Here is a 23920-nt window from a genome sequence, read left to right as displayed (position 1 = left end):
AGGGCCCGCTGGCGGGCAGGAGGCGCTGGGGGAAGGGGAAGGTTCTGATAGGGGGGCTGCCAGTGGGTGCTAAGCATCCACCATTTTTTTCCTGTGGGTGCTCCAGCCTCTGGAACTCGTCATCTGGTCTCTGCCCCGCGAGCCTCCCTGGCTGCCCCGACGTGCAAATTAAGTCGGCTGAATGCCATCCAGCTTGTCTGCCTCTGAACAGCACCCAGGAACCATCTGTATGTGCTCATGCTTCATACCATCCAGTTCCTCACCCTTGTGCCACACCCCAACACCACGTGGTGGGACCTGTTGCCACTTAATGAGGGTGAAGAGCCCCATTGGGCCAGTCTGTATCACACTCTGGTCCCATGGTTCACAGGTGATATTAGCTGGTGGCTCCTTCATGAAGCCATAAGCACAGGTGTCTACCTGGCACAGTTTACAAACTCCCCAGACACCTGTCCTTTCTGCAGCAAGAGGGAGATCCTGGCACACATCTATATAGGTTGCATCAGGTTGCAGGCCCGATTCCAGCTCCTACAGAAGCTCTTATAGAAGTTCCGGCTGCACTTTTCTTGCACTTCCTGATCCTCACGTTCCATCTGTGGCCTCACAAAGTTGCAGGATCTCCTCAACAACCTCTTCCTGGCACTGGCCATGATAGCCATCCATCATGTCAGAAGGAGGAAGTTGGATGGGGTTGAAGGGGTTGCTCTGCAACTGTGAGGCCTATTTCTGCTCCTTCTTGAAGTCACATCTCCAGGCAGAGTTCATCTAGGTCATCTCCTCTGGCTCCCTGGGTGCCTTCGAGGAGCAGTGGGTGCTGTCTGGGGCTCCCTGCTTTTGAACCCAGGATGCTCACTACCATCCCTGTTTTTTTCATTTGTTGTCCCCCAAATTTACTATACTTGAGCAGTGGGTTCAGTTGCTCCTCCTCTTTGGCTGGGGGAGGGATCTTTAGATGTAGCCTGGCTTGGGCCCACCCTTTCCCCCAGGAACTCAATAGGTGTGGGGCCCATTTTTGTTCCCTGCAGTGTTCACTGGCTCCTTAGAAACCTTTGAGGAGCAGTGGGTGCTGTCCCCTTTTGGCTTCTTGATTTTTGCCAAAGACCTTCACTGTCCCTGTTTTTCCATTTGTTGTCCCAAGTACTCAGTTGTGGCCTGGGTTTGCTGGCACAGCCCCTGGCTAAGGGGGAGTGCCTTGCGCTGTGTCTTCCATTTTCCTGGTACCCACAACAGGCATCACAAAGTTCGGTGTGGCCATGGTGTAGAGCCCAAGGGGCTGGAAATTTCTTATCTCTCCCCCCCCCCCCAGTGCAAATTCTGCGGGGAGCTGTGGGTCACTGCTGTCACTTTTCTGAACAACCTGCTTTGCTTTGCCGGAGCAGCATGTGCAGCTCTTGAGCTCCGCCCCCCCTCTTGATCCCACACCTCTGCGGACTAGCCCCTGTCAGGGGAGGGGACAGTGTCCCGTGGGGGACCTCGCTTGCGCTGGGAGCTGGGCTCCCTCTGGGCAGGGCTGGGGCACCGAACTGGGTGGAGGTTTTGCAGTGAGCTGCAGCACTTCTCGGCGCCCAGCTCACGGGAGCGCCTACGCCTCGGTGACACGCGAGAGCGATGCCCAGGGCAGAGCTGTGCGGCAGGACCCAGCCTGCAGCAGCTCTGACTCCACCCCCCAGGCAGAGGGGAGCCCCAGCCCGGAGCGCTGAGTCCCGGGCACTCGAAGGACGCGGGGACCCCAGCCTGCCCTGGAGGCGCTGGGCGGAGCGTGAGTAGAAAGGAGACGGCCCCAGCGTAGAGCTCCGCCCCCGCCCCACCCCACGGGCAGAGTGGAGCCGCAGGGACAAGGGAGTCTGAGTGGGGGACTGGCCCCCGCGCGGAGCCCCGCCTCCGGCAGCTCGGGAAATGCTGCCGGTGGAGTGGAGAGGGAAGGAGCCGCGGCGGCTGGGATTGGGGATCTGGCGGGGGAAGCAGCGGCTGCAGCAGTAGCGGGAGCTGCTGCTCCGGGGCGGGGGGGTCCTGCAGCCATACAGAGCTCCCTGCGCATTGCACTGAACCTCGGGAGCTGAGCCGGGCCTCTGCAGGGGGAGAGGAGGAGCAGGGGACTGAAGGGAGAGAGACCCCTCGAGGGAGACAGGCAGCTCAAGGGAGAGTGATACTGGGAGAAATCCGAGCAAGGGAGAGCGAGAGATCCCACCCTGGGGAAGAGCCAGAACAAGGGAGAGAAAGAGATCTCAAATCAAGGGAGAGCGAGAGATCGTAGTAAGTGGTAGAGCGAGAGAGATCCCAGCACGAGGGAAATTCCAAGAAGAGATTAGAAGAAGAAAGAGATCGGGAGAAAGGTCCCAGCAAGAGGGAGTGAGAGCCTAGCAAGAAAGAGACCCCCATGAGAGGAGTCTCCCAAGCAAGAGATCCTATGAAAAAATCAATCCCAGTAACAGAGAGAGGCAGGCAGAAAGCGATCAACAAGCCTGAGAAGACAAAGCACTAGTCAATGTACAGTAAGTAACAATCCTGCACTGGCCCCAAGGAGATGGACTAGATGAGACCTACATTCTTTGTGTTTTAACTTTTCTGATGCTATGAGATTGGCATAATTCTAGCAGAAAAGATCCCTGAGAAAGCTTCCTGAATGACCCTAGAAAGATCAAAGTAAAGAGGAATATTATTAGGATCCCTGCAGAACAGACTGCAGAGAAAGAGAGAGGGAGAAAGAGGTATCACCGTATACCAGCAGGAGAAGGGAGAACACAGGAGAGAGAGAGATCACAGAGTAAAGACGTTGTGATCCCATCAGAAGAGATCTGAGAGGGAGCCATCATCCAGGACATCCTCAGTTCTCTGTTGTGAGATCCTAGGGGAGAAAGAGAAACAAACCAGGTACTTTTTCTGAGTGACATTCCAACTCCTGTTTTATGGGAAAGGGGGTTTGTGCTGTTTAAAAACCTGTGTTAGTGGGGCTGGAAGCGGGTGTCCAGGCTTCCTTCTTCTGTCAGATGCTATATGCAAGCAGAGAGGGGAGAGATGAGCGGTATGAAATCAGGTCATGGTTTTGCTACTGCACAGCTGGGCTCATGGATATTACAAGCACAAGCAGATATTTCTCCCACATGCATGGCTTTCAGTTTGCTTGTTTCTGGCTATTTTTCCTCTCTGTAGCTCTTTCAAGAGCATCTGCTAAATGATGCCTTTTCTTTTCCTGAAACGGAGAAATGTGTGGAGTAGGTTTACCCTTGGTGTAACTCTGCTGAAGTTGATGGAATTACACTAGGAATGCCTTTGGCCCTTGCATGTAGGTTGTTTAATGTGCCTGCAGTGGGGCATGCAGGGTATATATGTGTTTGTGGGGGAAGGAGGGGCAGGGTAGGGGTTAAAATTAACCTACTTCCTGGGGATGGTGGACATTCATATACTCAACTGACAAAATCTGTGTGAATGTGTGGGTTGTGACAGTTAACCTAACATTTACTCTATGGTCCCAGTGAAATGATCTAACTTCATTCAAAGTCTCACCTCCTATACCCCTGTCCCTTGGTTGAGGAGATCTCTTGCCCTCTCCCCCAGCTACGTGGACAGAAAATGAAAGATAGTGAGGGAAAGAGTGCCCCAAGAGGGGAATCCCTCAGTAGCCCTATTACTCCTTAATTATTCTGCTGGGGGTGGGGAGGGAGAGACCAAATGCAAATAGCAAACTGGATTACTAAAGCAGAAGGCAGTGCTGATGGGGGAGTTGCCTCCAGCCATGTCTCCTGCTGCTGCTTAGCCTGGCACTGCCTCTTCTCCCCGTATCCAAGCAGGGTTGCCACCTCAGCTGGGAAGAAAGGGGGCGCTCCCTCCCTCCTACTGTAGTGGGGTCCTTATCAGAATCCTAGAAACTAGATCTGGTAAGCTCTGTTAGAACATAGCTAATCCATCTCCCTCTCCTCCCCCTCCCCCACTGCCACTGCAGGATGGTACCCTCCTATCTATTCTCCTGCTGAGGCTTCCCTTGGGGAAACTATTCCACAGTCTACTCAATCTTTGCTCTTACATGTTTCCTGAGCTCCCGCCTGAAAATAACCCTGGCTTAAAATTCATCCCATAGTTTCAACCCCTTGCATCTTCCTAAACAATTCCTCTGTGTGTTGGCAGCCCTCAGATACCTGCAGGCAGTTATATCTCTGTCCCCGTTCCCCCACCACCCATACTCCTTTAGCCGGGTTAGATTTGTTAATCTCTCCTCACAAATCAATCCCTCTCTCCAGCTCCGTAATCATTTTGCTTACTGTTCACTGAATTCCTTCCAGTTTGTCACCATCTTTCTGGCAATGGGGTGCCCAGGACTGTATGTGTGTGAGGTGCCTTAATACTGGGTAAAATATTGTCTCCTCACTCTGAGCAGTGGAGCCTTACCAAGAGGGGCTGTTGCCTCTTTGCTCTGAGTGCTGGAGCAATGTAGGCCTGGTCTGCACCTAAAATATAGGTTGAACTAGTTGTTCACTAGTGGAGTGAAAAATTCACACCACTGAGAGACGTAGTTAAGCCAATTTAAGCCCCAGTATAGACCTGCTAAGTTGATGGAAGAATTTTTCCCTCAACCTAGCTACCACCTCCCGAGGGGGTGGATTAACTACAGTGATGGAAAAACTCCTTCTGTTGCTGTAGCAAGTGTCTATGCTGTGGCCCTACAGTGGCACAGCTGCAGCACCTCAGCTGTGCTGCTGTAGTGTAGACAAGCCCGGAGAAAGGGACAGTAGTTTCCCTGCTGTATGCTGAGCTCCTCAGCTCTTCCAAACTGTTATTTTAGCGAGAACAGCTTGAGCTGCTGGAGGCTGTATTTGGCAAGGAGGGATCATTTCTCTCCTTTCTCCCAAGCCTGCTACATTCTTCACCTCCCTGCCTTTTACTTGAACACGTGCTGATGATAAGGTGTAAATGTTTTGGGGGAAAGGCAGTTGGTGACCTCAAAGAGACACATGCTCACCCTCAGTGTGTGTCACTGTCCCGCAAGCTGCTGTATATGCCCATAACAAAGATACCTGCTCCCCAGGGCTGGATTAACCTTTTGTGGGCCTGGCGCCAAACATATTTGTGGGCCCCCATGGAAGCAATGGAGCATGGCGCAGGGAGGTCAGTCCCCAGAGCGAGGGGACACCCAGAGGCAATGGGGCATGGCATGGCAGGGGCGGCCCTGCTCCGCCCAATGTGAGGGCACTATTTAGTTGCCAGACGCACAGTGGCCTGCCCGGCTGTGTGCTGCCAGCATGCCCCTTGCCCTCAGGGGCAGGCCCATGCCACACCACACAGCCTCCCCTGCCCAACACCCCCCAACTCCCTTTGGCCAGAGTCCCCCTGGACCCACTATGCCCAGCTCTCCCCGCAGACCCTTCCACAAATGCACAGTGTCCTGCGCAACACCACCCCTGCCCACAGCCCCACCACAACTGCCCAGCACCCCCTACAGAACCCTCCCTAGTGCCCCAACACACACCGATCATCCCCGCCCCTTCACAGCCCAGCACCCCCCCATACTCCTCACAGACCCACTCCCCTAAGCCCTGCCTCCTGGCCGCACTCAGTGGCCCTGCTGGGAGGCAACTGTGTCTGCCGGGCTGAGCCGGCAGCGCAGCCAGGGCTGGTCCCAGAGCCAGGAATCGCTCCAGCCCCTCGGGAGTGGCGCGATCAGCCAGGCCAGGGCCTGTTCTGCCCAGGGTCCCTCAAGATGCACTTGCCCAGCCAAGCTCTCCGCACTGTCTCCCCCTACCTGGCTGAGGCTGACCAGGCTTCTGCACCAGTCCCAGGCGCTCAGCTTCAGGGAGACAGGTGGGGCCCCACAGGTGGTGGGAAGCAGAGAGCCCAGAGCCAGAGGTGCACTGGGATCGGGCCAGGGGGCTGAGAGGAGCAGGGGGTGGGGCCAGGGGGTGGAGAGGAGCCCTCGGCCAGCCGGCGGGCAGGCCAGGAGGAGCAAGTGGTGGGCGGGGGGAGCCAGCAGGGTCTCGGGGCGCAGTGCAAGTTGAGTAGGCCAGGGCCCCTCAGCATGGGCCCAGCTCCATGGAGCCATTGTAATCCTGACGCTGCTGCTCCCTCAACCCATGAATGCTCATCTTCCTTATGCCCATCATGTATGTTCCCCTCCCCCCAAGACACACACCTCTTCCCCTTCTCTGAGCAATGTGACTGACTCTTGCAGGTGCATCTTCTGCCCCTCTACATGTCTTCTCTCCTGAGATGCTCATCTTCATCATGCATGCTTCCATCTGCTCCTGTTGAGACATGCATCCCCTCTATATGCGCACTCCACCATTTTCCCTCTCCAACCCCTTGGGAGAGCAGGGGAATGCACCCATAACACCCCTCCCTGCCCTTTTATTGTTTCAGAACAAAAACACTATTAATGACAGTTATGGTGGTGGAGTTAACTTTTGCTTCTCCTGACTGATTTTAAAGTTCCCCCAGCACAAATAGCTTGGCCATGTGCATATTTTATAATGGATATTTAACACAAACAATAACAAACACATGCAGAAGAAACAGAAATAAAATATATTACATATAATCAGTGTTGCAAAGTTAATGTTGCTTGAGGGAACCTTAACTTGTTTCATTGCTTGTCTTTTTGTGATTTTTAGCTGCTGCCTTACAATGCAATTCTGCTTTGCAAAGCTTGTGTAGAAATGGCATCATGGGGCTCCATGTTTATCATCCATCAGCAATTCCAGAACAAATGGGCTCAGCTTACATGTAAACAGATTTTACAGAAAAACAAACAAAAAAAATGTGCGAAGTGGAAAGCTCACCTAAAAGAAAACCTAGGAGGGACCAAAAAATGCACCAGTGCTGTCTTCCCAGCGGCACACATACAGTGCTTACAACCAATGTTCCTGTGCCTTCACGAATTGTGTACTCTTTTAAATACACTCTTACTACATCTGCTCTTAAAGAAGCATGCACTTAATGGAGGCATTGGTGCTGTGTTTGCAGGAAATGCACCTATGCCTCTACGAAGTCAGCTGGGAGCCACTTGGGGACCTGGGGAAAAGACTCCTCTCTTTCCCAGGTATACACCACCTGAGAGGTGCTTGAAGACAGAGGCGTCAACTTTCTAATGTACCGGGGGTTGCTCGACCCCCAGCTTTGTCCCAGGTCCCACTCCCACTTCATCCCTGCCCCTTCCTGCCCCCCGCCTCTTCCTGCCCCATTCCTCCCCCTCCCTGAGTGTGGCCCACCCTTGCTCCTCCCCCTCAGCACCTCCTGCATGCTGTGGAACAGCTGATCCACAGTAGGCGGGGGGAGGGGCTGATCAGCGGGGATGCTGGAAGGTGGGTGGCACTGGGGGAGGGGGAGGAGCTGATGTGGGGGCTGCTGGTGGGTGCTCAGCACTCAACATTTTTTTCCTGTGGGAGCTCCAGCCCCAGAGCACCCATGGAATTGGCGCTTATGCTTGGAGACCAGCTCCTGAAACAAATAGCAGCTTGGTATCCAACCTCTTAGAATCACCAGTTTCAAACTTCCAGGGTTCTAGGCTTCGGTGCATTCTGAGCTCAAAGCTCGACTGCAAAGGAAATTGGGATTGGATGTGACTGTGATCTAATGATTACTCATTCAGACACGCACAGCTCAGGGGGGAGAATAAGAGGGTTGGCCAGGGAGAAGGGGAAGATGCCTGATATTCTGGAAACAGTGCACTCTCTGAAAGCCATGAGCTTGTACATGGAACACTGACGGTTAAGTGGTGGGTTTACAATGGGCTGAAAATTCCAACTTGCCCAGACCTGTGTGTTCAAACAGACATAACCTGTGAAAACATGGACTAATTGCTAAGGAGGAGTACAAAAGAATAGCACAAGCATGTAGAGACAAAATCAGAAAGGCTAAGGCAAAATATGAGTTACACCTAGCAGAGGACATAAAAGGCAATAAGAAGAGATTCTTTAAAGACATTAGGAGCAAAAGAAAGTGTATGTCTTCTTAGCAGGGAAGGAGAGCTAATAACTGATGACATCAAGAAGGCTGAAGTGTTTAATGCTTATTTTGCTTCAGTCTTCAATAAAAAAGTTAATAGTGACCAGATACTCAACACAATTAATTTTAACAACAAGGAAGAAGCAGTGCAAACCAAAATAGGGAAAGAACAGGTTAAAGAATATTTAGATAAGTTAGATGTATTCAAGTTGGCAGGGCCTGATGAAATTCATCCTAGGGCATTTATAGAATTAGCCGAAGCAATCTCAATCATTAGCAATTATCTCTGAGAATTCATGGTGGAAGGGTGAGGTCCCAGAGAACTGGAGAAGGAGAAACATAGTACCTATTTTAAAAAAGGTGAACAAAGAGGACTTGGAGAATTATAGACTAGTCAGCGGAACTTGAATACCTGACAAGAAATGGAAGAAATTATTAAACAATTAATTTGTAAACACCTAGATCAGAGGTGGGCAAACTGCGGCCTGCGGTCCACATCCGGCCCATGGGACCATCCTGCCGGGCCCCTGAGCTCCCGGCCGGAGAGTCTAGCCCCTGGCCCCTCCCCTGTAGTGGTGCCACCGTGCGGGCAGCGCAGCTTGCACCCGCTCACCTCCCAGGCGCTCCAAAAAGCCTGTCCTGCTGCTCTGAGCGGCCTGGTAAGGGGGTGGGGTTGGATAAGGGGCAGGAGGTCCTGGGGGGCAGTCAGGGGACAGGGGGCTGTTGGATGGGGCAGAGGTTCGGGGAGGGGGGCGGTCAGGAGACAGGGAGCAGGGAGGGTTAGATAGGGGGTGGGGTCCCAGGGGGTTGGGGGGTCCCGGTAGGGGGGGGACAGGGAGCGGGGGGTTGGATGGGGGGGTTCCTGGTGGGGCAGTTAGGGACAGGGGTCCTGGAAGGGGGGTGGTCGGGGACAAGAAGTGGGGGGTGTTTGAATGGGTCGGGGGTCCCGAGAGCCCTGTCAGGGGGTGGGGGTGTGGATAGGGGGTGGGGCAGTCACGGGACAGGGAGCAGAGGGGTTGGACAGGGGGTGGGGTCCTGGGCGGATGGTTAGGGGCTGGGGGTCCCAGGTTGGGGCAGGCAGGGGACAAGGAGCAGGGGGGGGTTGGATGGGTCAGGGGTCTGAGGGGGGCAGTCAGGGGGAAGGAAGTGTGAGGGGGCGGGGGCCAGGCTGTTTGGGGAGGCACAGCCTTCCCTACCCCGCCCTCCATACCGTTCCGCAACCCCGATGTGGCCCTTGGGCCAAAAAGTTTGCCCACCCCTGACCTAGATGATAATAGGGTTATAAGGAATAGCCAGGGTGGATTTGTCAAGAACAAATCATGCCAAACCAGCCTAATTTCCTTTTCTGACAGGGTTATTGGCCTAGTGCAGAGGTTCTCACACTGTGGTCTGTGGACCGCTAGTAGTCCACGAACTCCATTCAGGTGGTCCGCAGATAGTTCTCTCTAAGATGCGCGCTTGGGCGGCCAAACACGAGAGAATGAAGGGCCCCCTACCTAATTAGTGGAGCCGCACAGGCTTGGCTTCAATTAAGTGCCTGGACCCTGGAGGAGATGCACCTGTAAGGTGAGGTAGTGGCCTTGGGGGGAATAGGTGGGAGGGGCAGTGGGGTGAGAAGAGGGGGTGGGGGGAATTTGGGACATCTAGGGCTGCGATGGCCAGAGAAAGAGGTGACTTTCCCCAGCTCCAGGGCTGCGGCTGCCAGGGAGAGAGGCCCCTTCTTCCCAGCCTCTGCTCTGTAGCTACTGTGGTGGGGGAGAGACCCCCCCTGCTTCCCAGCCCAGCTCGGGGGCTGCTGCGGTGGGGGAGAGACCCCGCCGCCCCTTGTCAGCCCCAGCTTGGGGGCTGCTGTGGCGGGGGAGAGAGGGTACATCCATCGCATTAGAAAGGTAAGACTAATGATATTAAAATATGAGTTGTGTGCTTTTATTTCTAGAACAAAAAAACATTAATTATTGTTAAGGTTTTTTTATATAGTGCTTTTATCCAAAGCGCTTTACAATAGTTAGCTACCTGTACAATTAACATTTGGAAAGATCATTAAGTGGTCTGCTGAGACCCTCAGAAATTTTCAAGTGGTTTGCGAAAAAAAAAAGTTTGAGAACCACTGGCCTAGTGTATGGGGGGAAGAAATAGATGTGAAATATCTTGATTTTAGTAAGGCTTTTGACACAGTCCCGCTTGACCAGGGGTCTCAAACTCAAATGACCACAAGGGCCACATGAGGATTAGTACATTGGCCCGAGGGCTGCATCACTGGCACCCTGCCCCCCCGGCCTCGGCCCCGCCCCACTTCACCCTTTCCATGAGGCCCCGCCTCTTCCCACCCCTTCCCTGCTCCCATTCCCAGGAGGGGTTTGGGGTGCGGCAGGGGGCTCAGGGCAGGGGTTTGGGGTGCGGTGGGGGTTGGGGTGCGGTGGGGGTTGGGGTGCAGGAGGGGTGCAGAGTGTGGCAGGGGGCTCAGGGCAGGGAGTTGGGGTGCAGGAGGGGTTTGGGGTGCGGCAGGGGGTTTGGCTGCAGGACGGGTTCGGGGGGTGGGCTCTGGCCCGGCGCGCACCGGGGCAGGCAGGCTCCCTGCCTGCCTGCCATGTCCCCGCTCTGCTCCGGGAAGCAGCCGGAACCTTGGGGAGCGGGGGCACAGGGGTCTGTGTGTTGCCCTGGTTGCGCCTTCAGGTACCGCCGCCTGCAGCTCCCATTGGCCGGGAATGGGGAACCGCGGCCAATGGAAGCTTCAGGGGAGGTACCTGGAGGAGACCCCTGGGCCTCCTCTCCCCCCCCTCCTGGTCCCGGCCGCTTCCTGGAGTGGTGCGTGGGCAAGGCAGGCAGGCAGGGAGCCTGCCCTGCCTCTGGTGTGTGCCGGGCCGGAGCCACTCTAGGTAAACGCAGGGGGTGAGGAGACCACAGGGAGCTGGCGGGCCGCAGGAAATAGCGGGCCGCGTGTTTGAGACCCCTGCACTTGACAGTCTCATAAGCAAACTAGGGAAATGTGGCCCAGATGAAATTACTGTAAGGTGGGTGCACAACTGGTTGAAAGATATACTCAAAAAGTAGTTATCGCTAGATATACCTTTCCAGTTTGACAGTGATCTAGTGGGGTTCCACAGGGGTCAGTCCTAGATTTGATACTCGTCAATATTTTCATTAATGACTTGGATAATGAAGTGGAGAGTATGCTTATAAAATTTGTGGATGTCACCAAAATAGGAGTGGGTGGGTGCGTTGCAAGCACTTTGGAGGACAGGATTAGAATTTAAATGACCTTGACAAATTGGAGAATTGGTATGTAATCAACAGGATGAAATTCAATAAAGACAAGTTCAAAGTGTACTTTGTGAGAAAAGAAAAACAAACGCAAAAGTACAAAATGGGGGAATAACTGTCTCAGTGGTATTACTGCCCCCTCCCACACTCAAACTCTGCTGCTGCTGGGCGGGGGGAGGCACGAAGCCCAGTAGGGAGCCTGCGGGCCCCGCCACCCCCCACCCCCCAGTACCAACGGGGGTCCCAGGCTGCGTGCTGCCGCCTGTGCCACCCCAGCACCAGCAGGGGTCCCAGGCGGCCCCACTCCTGGCACCCGGGCTGCCCTCCCTCAGCCCCCGCCCCCAAGTTTTAGTCACGGGTATATAGTGAAAGTCAGGGACAAGTCACGGGCCGTGAATTTTTGGTTACTGCCCGTGACCTGTCCATGACTTTTATTAAAAATACTCGTGACTAAAACGTAGTCTTAAATATGAATCACCAATGTGATGTAGTTGTGAAAACTGCTATTATAATTCTGGGCTGTATTAACAGGAATGTTGTATGTATGACACAGGAGGTAACTGTCCCACTGTACTCGAGGTTGGTGAGGCCTCAACTAGAGTACTGTGACCATTTCTAGGTGTCACTCTTTAGGAAAGATGTGGATAAATTGGGGAGTCCAGAGGAGAGTTACAAAAACGATAAAAGGTTTCGAAAACCTGACCTATGAGGAAAGGTTAAAAAAATTGGGTATGTTTAGTCTTCTGAAAAGAAGACTGAGGGGGGACCCGATAACAGTTGTCAAATATGTTAATGACTGTTAAAAAGACGAGGGTGATCAGTTGTTCTCCAAGTCCACTAAAGGCAGGACAAGAAGTACTGGGCTTAATCTGCAGCAAGGGAGATTTAGGTTAGATATTAGGAAAAACTTTCTAACTATATGGGCAGTTAAGATCTGGAACAGGCTTCCAAGGGAGACTGTGGAATCCCTGTCCACAGCTGTCAGGGATGGTCTAAGTTTACTTCGTCCTGCCACAGCACAGGGGGCTGGACTTGATGACTTCTTGAGGTCACTTCCAGCCCAACATTTCTATGGTTCTATGATTTTGCAGCTTGTCTTTTTTCCAAATTTCCCATGTAAATGTGTCCTTTGCTGTGTCTGCAGTTTCCAGTTTTAGCCATTTTCTGCACTGACACCCTGAAAAGTAGTCAAAGTGGGTAAATTGCATAATTAAATCATGTGTGCTAGAGATGGGAAAAATCTTTTAATCTTTCCTCCTAACGCCTTGACTTTGAAGATGAGTTGTGGGACGCTGACCCTCCTCCCAGTTATTGTAACCTTTTCAAAGTCCCAATAGTGACCTGATCCTCTCTCCCAGATATCACCCTGCATCATGCCAAGCATGATCTACCTAGCTGCCCACCTCAGCTGCACCATGCAGGATACAGAAGGCTGCCTAGGGCCCTACATATCTGGCTGTCTGCAGGGTTTGACAAACCCAAGACTGTCTAGAACTGGAAGCAAAGTTCCCCACAAGAAGGGCCTTTCTCACCGTATTTCTTTTGGGGTGGTGGAGGAAAGGCTTGCTGAAGGAGACCTGTTTTCATGAGATTCCTGGATATGTTTTGCAGACTCGATGTTCAGGAGAGCCTCCAAACTTTCGAATGGGTGTCAGAACCAACTTCCGAATGGTTAGGTTCACTTGCTACTCATGCTAAGGCTGATCCTGGGAACTGTAGAGTAAGACCCCTTCTTACCTCTTTCAGGGAAAAACAGTTAGGAAGAAATGATTCCTCTCTGGTGCAGTGGCACAGAGAAGGGTGGGTTTCTGGCTGTGACAAAGCAGGTCTGGGTTGGGACTCTTGCTGGAGTTGAATCCCAAAGGTCCCTCCACTCTTAGTTCGTGCTTCCTTTTCTGTAAGCTCTGCACTGTAGCACCTTAGGTGCTAGAAGTGTTGGGGAATGTGAGTGTAGAACATGCACTAGCATTTTAATTGTCATGTCAACTATCCACCCTCCAAGCAGCTCTAGATGGTAGAGTGGTCACAACACCAGCAGTTTATCTGTGCCATCCCTATCTGTGCCATTGCTAGTCTGAGTGCACCAGTGGGAAAATGGGCAGATGAATTCTAGCACGGACAAGGCCTCAGTGATCTTCTTTCCCCAACTGCTAGCTCTTAACTACTGCTTTAGATCAGAAATCAGCACAGGTGAGGCAGGCTGTGTTGGGGGTCAGGATGAGGAAGATGCTGCACGGGCTGCATTGCAAATCAACAGGCTGGTAGGAGCATCTAGTGGGTCAAGAGGTTGTGGCTCTCTCTCCCCCCTTGATGCAGGTGGTTTCAGTGGTCTGTGTGTGTGTGTGTGTTTGCTTGATTTGCATCTGGGGGTGGGAGAGTAAGGCAGATGCTGAAGATGCATGTGCAGTGAAGTACTAAAGATGGATGGCGCCTGTGGGGGAGGTGCTCCCTGGATGCTCAGGGCGAAGAGCTGCAGTTCCAGACAGACTCTCAGTGTGGAAGGGCCCATTCTGTGCTGTGACAAGACTGAGGGATGGCTCAGGTTTAGTGACTCAGTTTCAAGCCTTCCTAATTTTTATTTTAAAAATCAGCTTGGCAAAGTGCTCATTCCTTAGTGAGAACAACCTCTGTGCTGGGTTTGGAGCTTTACACAAAAGCAAGTGGCTTCAGTTTTGGGAAAAAAATATCAGTTTGGGGCAAGGGTAGTGTGTTGCCCCACTTGCCAGACTGAAGCTGGCTAGGCCCAAACTTTCAAAGGTGGCAACTGGTTTGGGGTTATCTCTGTTTGTGGGTATCCCCCATTGAGACTGAGGATCCGGCTTTTGAGAGGTGCTGAGCACCCACAAGTCCATCTTTCGTACCCGTGAGGGCCTGTGAGAATGTGGAATGGTCTCCCAAGGGAAGGGATGGAAGCCCCATTGCTTGGGCCATTTGAAAGTAGGACTAGATAACCCCCTGAAAAATATACAGGGAACAATCCTGCATTTGGCTGGGAAGGGAAGATAAGCAAGATGTCAACGAACTAAAGAGGTCTTTTCCCCCTTTCCAGTTCCTTTCGTTCTAATAAGAATCTCAGCAGCATCTGGGGTGAGGGGCTCCCATCCTTGTAGAAAACCCATCCTAATGTTATACCAATAAAATATATAAAATAATATATATAAAATAAAAACCAGCAGGATCTTATTAAAGGGGAAAAGGCAAAATGCCACATTTATTGTGAATACAGAAAGAATCATAGTAAGCAGTTAGTTATAGCTATAACATTCCATTCAATTTCATATTTATTCACACATTCATTCATACACACACACACACACACACAGGTTCTGCAAGGTTGTTATCATAGTTACCAGCCTTAGAGTTGCTCATGCCATGCCACTGGCCAGGTGGCCTGGACATGAGGAGGGAGCAGGGCCTTGTCAGATGCTCATCTGATGCTCCTGGAAGTTGGTTTGCAGAATCAGACCCCAAAGTTCTCACTTTCTAGAGTCCATTTTTATAGGAATTTTTTCCTATGCCAGTCTATGGGAATTGCTTCATCATGCTGTTGCTGAATGAATCAGCAGATAGCACATTCCTGACAGCTCCGTGCTGCCAGATGTTATCTTGTTCTTTGGTTCTCCCATTCTTGAGGCTGTTGGGTGGATTCCAGTCTGCCCTCCGGGGATCCTCTGATTATTTCCACTTGACGCCTTCTTCAGCCGATGGACACTGAATTCTTAGGCTGGCACCTCCCTGATCATTCAGTTATTATCCACACCAAGCATCCATCCACATACATCCTCTATCTCTATTTTAATCACAATTGTTAACAAAGTGAGATGAATACAACAAAAGGGCGGAGAGTCTCTGGGTGCTGTTTCTGTTGTTACAGAGTATTGCTTTGAGTCTCTCTCTGTGTGAGTAGCTGTTGTTGCAAAGAAATGCTTTGAGAACAGACTCTGTCTTAGAATGTACTAACACAATTAGCAGCTTGCAAGTTTCACACATAAAGGGAGAGAAACAGTACTAAAAACCAAGAGACCTCTTAATTAGTAATACCCTGGAATTTAAACTATGGGGAATCAAACTCATTTGTGATTTTAATACAGAACTTCTTTAATATGATCCAACACTGACAGGTTCAGGATCCACTGAGTAATAGCAGAGAGTGGTACAAAGCGGGGAGGTGGTGGGTGAGCTCTGTGCCCTGCTTTCATTTTAGGTGTAATCTTTTGTTGCCAAATGTGGCTGTGACAAGATGAACGGGTCCCGAACATCCACTGTGAAATACAGATGAGCCTATGAGACATGCAGGAGGAAGGATGGACTTTGAGATTTATACGTTATTACTTTCATCTCCGGCACTACAAATAATCCAAAAACATGTCAGAAAGAGATGTTACAATCCTGAAATATTTATTCAACACACATGCATGCCACCCTCTGAGGCTAGCTATCCTCTCCCTAAATATTAATGGTACATAACATTGTCCGATGTTGGACATAACGAGCTAGAAGTGCAGGACAGGGAGGAGGAGGAGGAGGAGGAGGAGGAGGAAAGGATCAAAACCTGTCAGTGCCCTACTTGACTCCATAAGCTGTTGTGTGTAATATGTCCATTGAATCCCTGCTCAGTGCTTCTCGAGGAAAGAGACCACTTCCACAAGGTCTCTGCCAATGTTCCACTGGCAAATCTAGGTCATCCTCATACCCAATCACTCCTTCCCTATTCTATCCACCCGTCCTCTCTGCCTCCTTGCTCCACACCCCACTCCACCCTCCCCCTGATGCTGCCCTTCCAGCCTCATCTCACCCTCTAGCAAACACCTCCTAGAAAAGAGCCCAAAGTAATTCAAGCAAAGAGTATGCACAGAGTATTAATTATGGGGCCTTTTGAAAGTGTCCCTCACTGCTCTGCTGTGTCTAATAGCCATTAAGAGAAGCTCTGTGGATGCTGCTCTGGAGCCCCCCATCATTAACTATGTGGTCCAGCATGTGTCCTTCATCTGGAGGAGGTAGTCCTTTAAATGAAAAGCTGAGTATGGCTCATGGTATTGGGGTGAAGGCAAATTAATGTTACTGATTTGAATATTCTTCTGGAGCAGAGCAGGGGCCCAAGAAACCCCTGGTACTTGTTGCTCAGTTTAACCATTTGACACACCAAGGAAGAGAATATTGGTCCTGAGGTCCTCTTCCCTCCCTCTCCCACCACTGCAGCTCCATACAGATGTCCTGTGTCCCTTGGTGATCCTCTTTTTCTCTCCTTTCCTAATCTCAAGGTGCCTCTCACAAACCCTGATCACTGAAAGCATCCTCACCGAACCCTCTCCTGCTGCTGATTCTCCCCATCCAGTGGTGTCTTAGCTCCCTTTCCAGTCCTGATCCTTCCCCTATCTCTTCCCTGATGTGACACAACCAACTCCCTGGCCTACAGTTGTTATGATAATACCTCAGCCTAATGCACCCCTTGATCTCTGCCAGGTCTCTACCTGATATTTGCCACCACACAAATCTGCCTAAGCCCTTCCTAGTTCCCCTCCCCTGCATGCTCTGCCTCCTTAGGTTCTGTCTCCAATGTAATTCCTACCATGTGTTTTGGTTGGGAGAGCTGGGAAAAGAGACTACTTACAACCCAGCAGTCCCCAGTATGGTTAAAATGGGGCTCACTCTTGCTGCACAGATTAGGTTGAACCATATTTTAAAAAAAATCCTGCCCCATGTTACAGCCATGCACAGTTGATTTTAAGTGTAATGAGGATCTTTAGAAGTAGCCAGTTTCCAGGTCATAGCAGTTTGCGCTTGTTATTTTCTTCTGCAGATCCAAACACACAACATAAAGCTGGATGAGCAGTGTTATAAATTACATTTTACAGAAATGGAGGTAGGTAGAATTAATAGTAGAGGTGGAGCTAGAACCCTGGTTTATAAGCCAAGTTGCTATGCATGGTGCCACAGTGGCTTTTGCAGAGTAAGCTCGCATTAAGGTACTTCACAGAGCATATCTACAGGTACCAAAATTAGCTCTGCAGTGCAGGAGAGCAGCCACTCCTTCAGATGCTGCAAAATAACAGGGAGATTTTGGCCAAGGACACTGGGCAAAGCCTCATGTACAGTGGTCCAGCTGTTCCAGCAACAGAAGAAAAGGCCCAGTGTGGTGTTCTCCCAGGCTTTCTTCTTTCACCTCAGCAGGCAGAGAATATAACAAACAAAGCAAAGCAAAGCCTCTGCTTTGGCCATAGCCTGCTCCTCCAATGGCAGGAGCTGCTTCTCCAAGGACTCCTCCAACCTCTGACCACCAGAGATTTTATGTTTTCCCAGAATTATGGCTTGGCCGTACAGTCCCCAGCCCTGCAATTTTACTCTGCCCAATGGGAGAGCTGCATGGGTAATCAGGTTATGCACTGTGCCGTACCCCCACTTGACTGCTATGGGATCTTTAGTGTTCACAGACAGTCCAGGAAATGTTGCCAACCTGCAGCTCCCCCGGGCCCCACCAGTGCTAGGGAGAGATTTACTGATCATGCTCTAGCATCTGAGTGAGTGGGAGTGTGAGGAGCTAGCAAACAGGAGCAGCAAATGGAAGTTTTGAGAGGGAATTTAGAGAGGGATTGTGAGAGCCTGAAACACCTAACATTCTCTAAACTTAGGCCAATAAACACCCCTCTTCCCCAAACCCCTCCAAATACCAAAAACAACCCCCCCCCCGTCCCCCCACAAAGAATAACAACCCCTCCAAAGGCTGCAGGAGATAAAAGAATGCAGGCAGAAATCCAGTAGCAGAGTGGGGGGTCTATCCAGTTTTATTGCACTGAATGCAGCATGTATGATTATCTACCCTGTAGCCACGGAGTGTATGTGTGGATTCGGTGCAAGGAGCTCATGGTCCTCAGAGACTGAGTACAGGCTCTGGAGACCAGAGTGGCTGAACTAGAGGAGGTAAGGGAGATAGAGAGGGACATAGATGAGACTTTTGGGGGCACAGTAGAGTGGTCCCATCTCCAGTCTGACAGCCTCTGTGCTGTTGAGGAGGATGAAAGTCTCAGGGAAGGAGAATACCAAACTGCAGTGAAGGGAAACCGTCCTATAGTTGAGACGAAGGGTAGTCAATAGGTAGACTGTGGGCCAAATCTGGATCGCCAGATGCTTTTGAATCGACCCCGAAATTGTTTTATTTACTTATTATTATTGTTATTTTTTAATTATTATTTTCTCTGGAGTCTGGAAAACTTGACTATACCTTGACCAAGAAATTTGGACCTTGATAAAAAATAATTGACTACCTCTGATTGAGACCCTCCTTCCAGATGATGACCTGGTATTCTCTTGTACTGAGAATACCTCTCCCTGGGAGGGAATGTCAATTATTAGGAAGAGACAGGTAATAGTAATGGGGGAGTCGATCATTAGAATCATAGATAGTTGGGTTTGTGATGACCCAGAGAACAACCTGGTGAATTGCCTGCCAGGTGCAAAGGTTGCAGGTCTCTTGAGTCATCAAGACAGATTTATGGGCAGTGCTGGGGAGGAGCTGGTGGTTCTGGTACATGTAGGTACCAACAACACAGGGAAAGGTACAAGAGAGAGGTTCTAGAGGTCAGATTTAGGTTTGTAGGTAAGACATTAAAGCCCAGGACTGGCATGGTAGCATTCTCTGAAATCCTTCCAGTTCCATGTACAGGGCCAGTTAGACAGGCAGAACTTCAGGGTCTCACTGCGTGGATGAGATGATGGTGTAGTGAGTAGGGGTTTAGGTTTATTAGGAACTAGGAAACCTTTTTGAGCAGGACGAGCTTATACATGAAGAATAGGCTCCACCTAAATCAAAACAGAACCAGACTGCTGGCATGTCAAATTACAGAAGAATATAAGATGGCAATACTGGGTCAGATCAATAGTCCGTCTAGCCCAATATCTTGTCTCCAAACAGTGGCTCCTTTTCAGGCTCAGGTTGGCCACCCCGGGCTAGGGACACTCAGAGCATGGGGTTGCATCGCTTACCATCTTGGCTAATAGCCATTGATGGACCTATCCTCCAGGAATTTTCTCCACATCAGTCATGAATTTTATAGACCTGTATCACATCTCCTCTTAGTTGTCTCTTTTTCAAGCTGAAAAGTCCCAATTTTTAATCTCTCCTCGTATGGAAGCAGCAATTAAAATGGTTGTAGAGGAGTTTTAAAGTAAGGGCTGGAAAAAGGGGTAAGCAGTAAGGTGGCAAAGTTTACAGATGATACAAAATTACTCCAGACAGTTAAGTCCAAATCAGACTGCGAAGAATTATAAAGGGATTTCACAGAACTGGGTGAGTGGGCAACAAAATGGCAGATGAAATTCGGTGTTGATAAATGCAAAGTAATGCATACTGGAAAATATAATCACAGCTGTACATACAACATGATGGGGGTCTAAATTAGCTGCTGCCATTCAAGAAAGAGATCTTGGAGTCATTGTGGATAGTTTTCTGTCCACTCGAAGTGTAGTGGCAGTCAAAAAAGCGAACAGAATGTTAGGAACCATTGAGGAAGGGATAGATAATAATATCATAATGCCACTACATAAATCCATGGTACACCCATACCTTGAATATTGCATGCAGTCTCAAAAAAGATATATTAGAAATGGAAAAGGTACAGAGAAGAGCAACAAAAATGTTAAACGATATGGAACAGTCTCCATATGAGGAGAGATTTAAAAGACTGGGACTTTTCAGGTTGGAAAAGAGACAGCTAAGGGGGGATATGATAGAGGTCTATAAAATCATGAATGGTGTGAAGAAAGTTAATAAGGAAGTGTTATTTATCCCTTCACATCATAGGCACCAACTCAGTGTGTACTCTGGGGCTGGAGCATCCTGGGGAAAAAATGGTGGGTGTTGAGCATCTACCGGAAGCCCCCTCTATCAGTTTCCCCCCCTGCCTGCTGGCGGATCCTGCAGATCAACACCTCCCCCTCCCGCCCACCGCAATCAACTGTTTTGCAGCATTCAGGAGGCTCTGGGGGGAGGGGGAAGTGGGGAGGAGCGAGGATGCGGCGCGCTTGGGAGTGGGGGCGGAACTGGGTGGGAAGAGGTGGGGTGGGGCCTTGGGGGAAGGGGTGGAGTGGGGGCAGGGTCTGGGGCAGAGGTGGGAGTTGAGCACCCCCCGGCACTTTGGAAAGTCGGTGCCTATGCTTCACATAACACAAGATTCAGGGGTCACCCAATGAAATTAATAGGCAGCAGGTTTAGAATTAAAACCTTCACACAATGCACAGTCAACTCGTGGAACTCATTGCCAGGGGATGTTGTGAAGGCCAAAACTATAACTGTGTTAAAAAAAGAATTAGGTAAGTTCATGGAGGACAGGTCCATCCATGGCTATTAGCCGGGATAGTGAGGGATACAACCCCATGCTCTGGGTGTCCCTAAGACTCTTACTGCCAGATGCTGGGATTGGACAACAGGGGATATGGATTACTTGATAATTGCCCTGTTCTGTCCTTTCCCTTTGAAGCATCTGGCATTGGCCACTGTTGGGAGACAGTATATTGGGCTAGATGGACTATTGGTCTGATCCCTATGTTTGTTCTCATGTTCTTAAGCTACTGCTGATTGTAGAGAAGAGACAGGACCAAAATTCCCCACCAGCTGGAGCCCCTGCTGATAGGATTCAATCATAGCAGGGTGCTTGCTGCACAGTAGAGCTGCATTCTGGACAAAAGTTCCTCTCCCTCCCTGCTCCTCTCTCACTGGTTCATATTTTTGTGTATATATTCCCACACCAAATACTTCAACTTACAATTAAAGGCTGCTCAGTGCATTGCCTGTCAATGGGATCCACAGCATAGAGGGAAATCAGCAAAGGTGATGTTGGTTCCTTGTTCTCAGTTCCTTATTCAAAGAGCACCAGTTAAGGCAACATTACAGCCCAGACAAACCTCAGTATTTGCAGTGGTAGGTTAGTGGGTACAAGGAGAGCAGGCTGGGGTGAGGAGCTGGCTGGGAGTGAGGGGTACAAAGTGGAGCTGGGGGGAGCAAGTCTAAGGTAGCAGCAGAGGCAGCAAAGGGACTGTGCTTGAGGTAATCTCCACTTGTGCTGTGGACTGGTCGTTTTTTTTAAAAGGAAGCATTCTACTTTCGGGCCCCTTGGCATACATAAAAACAGAGATGATGAATAATGGTAATAATTATTTTTAAAATAAAAGTAGCCTATGTGGGAGGAGAGTGTTCAGCGCTACATGGGCTGAAAATTGGAAGTTTTAGAGCCATTTGTTAGCAGAGGGAGTCGAAGAAAAGTCTAAAGGTCAAAAAGTCATTTTAACTCCCTTTAACTCCTAAACTGCTGAACCAGTGCACTTCCAACTTTCCTGAAAATCCAGGGCTAGAGCTGCAGAGCCAAATCATTAAAGTCCAAACAAAGCCCTTCCATCTGCAATCAAAGTTGGCACGGAATAAAATCTTAGCTTCAGACACAAAAGAAACCAGTTCTGGACCTTCTCCCAGTGAAGTTAGTCGCTGGTGCTTAGCAGTTGCCCCTCTCAGGTCCTGGTGCTTAGCAGTTTCACCTTTCTTGTGGCAGCACAAACTATAGTTAGACGTGTTGCCCCCTAACCTGGGTATAGACCGTGAAGCATGACTGAGGCAAATAAAGACATGCCTGAAGGGTGTGGGTATGTACCCACGTTCATAGTCTGTGCAGCTCTCTAGTCACCCATGCCGTGCCTCCCTCCCTACACAGCTATTTTTAGCAGTGTAGTGCCCCACTGCCTACCCACTGCTGGAGCCTTCCCCTGGCATAAGAAAAGACTAGCAGTGGGGAAAGGTTCTGGCAGCTCCCCGAAACTGGAGCCTTTCCCTGCAACTGGAGCCTTTTCCCACCGCAGGGAAAGACTCTGACAGTGAGGAAAGGCTCTACCAGCACCCCCACTGCTAGAGCTACACATACATTACACACTGCCACCAGTGGTGTGTAGCATAGACGTAGCCTCCGAAGGTTGGTTCCTGTTTTCTGGGATGTAGCGGGGTGGCTACCCACTACTGCCCTGAAGGGCTTGCAATCAGCCCTGGGAGAGAGCTGAGGCGGTGAGAGGGCTGCTGCTAGGAAAAGCAGCAAGCCTTGGCTGATTGGGGAACCAGCCACAGATGCGGCCATGCCCCAATCAGGGCACAGCTGGCCCTTATAAGAGGGCAGTGGGCCAGGAGCAAATGCTCACTTGCTTGATGTGGAGAGGGATGGGCCTGGCTGCTAGGAGCTAAGCAGGGTACCAAGACTGGAGCAGGGCTGGGGGAAGGCCAGAGAAGCTGGGGAGCTTCAGCCTGGAAACCCCCCAGGTTGCAGGCCTTGTTAAAGGCCAAAGAAAGGTACTGGGGTTGCAAAGGCAGCAGGTCCAAACCTCCCTTGCTGGTGATGAGTAGCACTTACACTGCAGTCTGCCCCAGGGAATGGGAACTTGTTGATGACTGGCAGTGGCCATAGACTGAGGTGAGGTGAGGTGAGGTGGGGATAGAGGGTGGGGGTTCCCTGGGGAGGGGAGACTCAGATCTGTGGGGGTACTGCCAGGGGGCAGCACCCTGGCCTGAAAGGGGCACCGGGGTCCAGGAGGGACTTGGGCCCAGCGGCAAGCAGGATACTGGCCTGCAGAGGGCGCTCCAGAGTCTGGAAAAGCTAATTCCCTGGATGACCAGCAAGAGGTGCCGCAGGGGTGTGTCCCGCCCCGTTACATGGGACATGAGCTTTTTACTTCTGACCTCTGTTGCCTGAACATTGTATGGGGAAATGATTTATCTTTCTTCTATCTTTTATGCAAGAAGGTTATGTATTTTCTTTCCTTGATTAAAAAAAACATCTCCTTGGTATTTTCAAACTTGTTTATGTGATGGTTTTGGGGCACTGACTGCCACAGAAGTGACTGAAAATGACATTGTTAATCTAAATGTTGTTCTTGCTCCTGGTGCAGGAAAGGGAAACAATTTGCAAAGAATTCTAAACACCACAAAGGTGAATTGTTTTTTTCACCCAAAAGGAGCTAATGTTCTATGGATCATGACTGTCAGGACACACAAATGCTCTTAAGGTTGTTTTGTACACTCAGTGAGCCACTTCAGGAAAGCTTTAGTGTTCTGTCCCTCAGGCTGTAAATTCACCACTTTTTCCTCCAAAATGTTAAACACCCTTCTCTGTAGATATATCCTTTCCTAATCACACACTCAAAGGTTGAAAGCATCAAGTTCATTTCCAAGTGGATAAAATTGCATTTCAAGGGCCTTTACATGGTTGTATCAAGGGAAGTTTCCCTAGACATAATAGATTGAAATTGATCAGGAGAATCAGTAGCTAGAGCTATTATCCACTCTTGCTAGCAAAGAAGATGAATGTGATGGGATAGCCACAAAATTTTTCCTTTGGGCACTCTCCATTTTATTTCTCATGTGAGAATTCCAAAAATATAATTTCTCCAGCCTTTCTATTTTTAGGGCAGCTTTTACAAGACATCTGAAGGGGGACACGCAATGACAAAAAATGGGTTTGTTCTGGTTTTTGATTCTGTGTGATGTATAAAAAAGGCCTAAAAAAATTTTTAGGAATGTTTATTTTTGGCCTGTTTTAATATTGGAAATGTATGTCTTGTTTTCCTTGGAATACTCTATGGAGTACTCATGAATTGACAGGATTATTGCTTCAAAAACTGTCAAGCAAGTGAAACCCAGTTGTGAGAGGAAGAGATTTTTATTCAGACTGTTTAGAAGATTGTGTGTGTTTGCACTCGC

The 23920-nt window shown here is 50.1% G+C and overlaps 1 protein-coding gene across 2 annotated transcripts in view; it reads left to right on the top strand.

Annotated features, from left to right (window-relative positions):
* Nucleotides 1-1775: 1775 nt before the first annotated feature.
* The window catches only part of LOC141974762 (ephrin type-B receptor 5), a 128515-nt gene continuing 106370 nt past the window's right edge, over nt 1776-23920 (top strand). The window contains exons 1-2 of one of the 2 annotated variants that reach the window (XM_074934738.1): nt 9594-9645; nt 9799-9821. The gene's annotated coding sequence lies outside the window, so the exon portion shown is untranslated. Of the gene's footprint in view, nt 2872-9593; nt 9646-9798; nt 9822-23920 lie in introns of those variants that run through there. The other variant, XM_074934737.1, reaches the window with a different exon arrangement.

Source organism: Natator depressus, chromosome 1 (genome assembly GCF_965152275.1).
Source record: "Natator depressus isolate rNatDep1 chromosome 1, rNatDep2.hap1, whole genome shotgun sequence".
Lineage (NCBI taxonomy): Eukaryota > Metazoa > Chordata > Testudines > Cheloniidae > Natator > Natator depressus.
The sequence above is the reverse complement of the archived record's forward strand: the minus strand, read 5'-3'. Positions and strand labels throughout refer to the sequence as shown.